Consider the following 1736-nt stretch of genomic DNA (forward strand, 5'->3'; position numbering starts at 1 on the left):
TGTATCGAGAGTGAGATACATGTTGAGAGTCGAATTCCATCGAAATCTCAATTATTTGGCTAAGTTTTGACCAACAGGTGGGCGATCACAGGTGGGCAAACCCGCCCACCAGTGTGACCCATCCATGTGGTTACTAAATATTGTCTAGTATAAATAGTACTTATTGTTTTTCCTTTTTCTCATTTAATGGCTTAAAGAGTGGATGAGAAAAGTAAAGAAGAGAGAGAAAAGAAAGGAAGAAAAGAGAACGAAGAAGAAAAAAGGAAAAGAAAAAGAGGAAGAAATAATTTTAAACGACGTCGATGTTTGATCTTCTCATTCCGACACTGAAAAAGTGATTCCTAACACGAGACCTACGATTTGAGGTGAGTGAAGGCTATACTTCTTAAACTTTCACAAAACCCCAAGTGAAACCCTTGATTTGGGTAGAATTCTATGAGATCTTATTAATCCCACTTGAGATGATGAATCTAAGGTTTAATAGATGGTCTATATGTTGATTTTGAAGGTTTAAAGAAGTGTTTCAAAGATTTAAGAAGTATTGGTGATTTCTTGAGTTAAGAGGTGATTTTGGGGTTTTGGAAGAGTTCTTGAGCAAAGAAGGTAATATTGCTTTTCAATCATTAAATCTAACTTAGATCTAGGTTAGAATCATCTTATGAGAACTTAGATGTGAAAAATGTGATTGGAACAACCCCATTTGGTTTTTCCAAGGTTGAAGAGTGTTTTAAGAGAGAAAACCAATTTTCGCACCAACAGTTGGGTGAAGACCGACGGGCGAATCCGCGCACTTGTAGGGGCCCGTCTGTTGGGACGAAACCTTAATTCTAATAGGTGGGCAAGGCCCGATGGGCTATCTGGTCTGCCTGTTGAACTGGTGGGCGAAGACCGATGGGCTATCCGGCTGGCCTGTTGAATCGGTGGGCGAAGACCGATGGGCTGTCTGACCCACCTGTTGGCCCACCAGTCAGATTTTTTAGCCCGAATGGGCCCAAAACGGGTGGACAACATTCTTTTATGATTTTAAACATGATTTAAACATCAAACCTCATTAGTTTTGACCCCAAGGTAGTGAAATACTAACCTTATTCGCTTATGATAGGTTCCACTAGAAACTTACATTTCTCACGCCGGATCTCACCCGTACTGAACGTGAGCTTTTGTACCCAATAAGTAAGTGGGGAAAGAACATTTGACTTTATTTTAAGGTGTATTTTTACATCATTAAATTGTTTCTAGACTAGCCATGTCATCATGCAAATTATGTATAGATTAGTCATCCTCGTATGCCATTCGCATGCATTGCTTGTGCATTCTAAATGATTTATGATACGTGTGTTGTGCTTTACATTCTCAATGCTAAATGATAGATGTGCTTATGTGATGAATGATTGGATTACTGTGCATGATGCATTATTAGACTAGACGCTGTAGTCGATTTAAAAACGAGTGCATTTGTGGCCCATGGTAGAGGAAGCGATAGCACTATGCAATCGTACTTTGTCATATAGGAGCATACGGTTTAGGATTATCATTCCCTGTACTACAACTGTAATATCCCGCTTCTTAAACCCGGTCTGATTTCGCGGTTGAACCGGTTTAACCATTCAGGAACCGAGCCAGAGGATGTTAGAGCGGGTTCCTTATGGGCTATGATGGCACGGGTGACCTTAAACACCGACTGGCCCGACAAGTCCGAGCCAGTGCCAGAAGAGACGGGAGTGCCCAAACCGTGT

Source organism: Macadamia integrifolia, chromosome 2, assembly GCF_013358625.1.
Source record: "Macadamia integrifolia cultivar HAES 741 chromosome 2, SCU_Mint_v3, whole genome shotgun sequence".
NCBI lineage: Eukaryota > Viridiplantae > Streptophyta > Magnoliopsida > Proteales > Proteaceae > Macadamia > Macadamia integrifolia.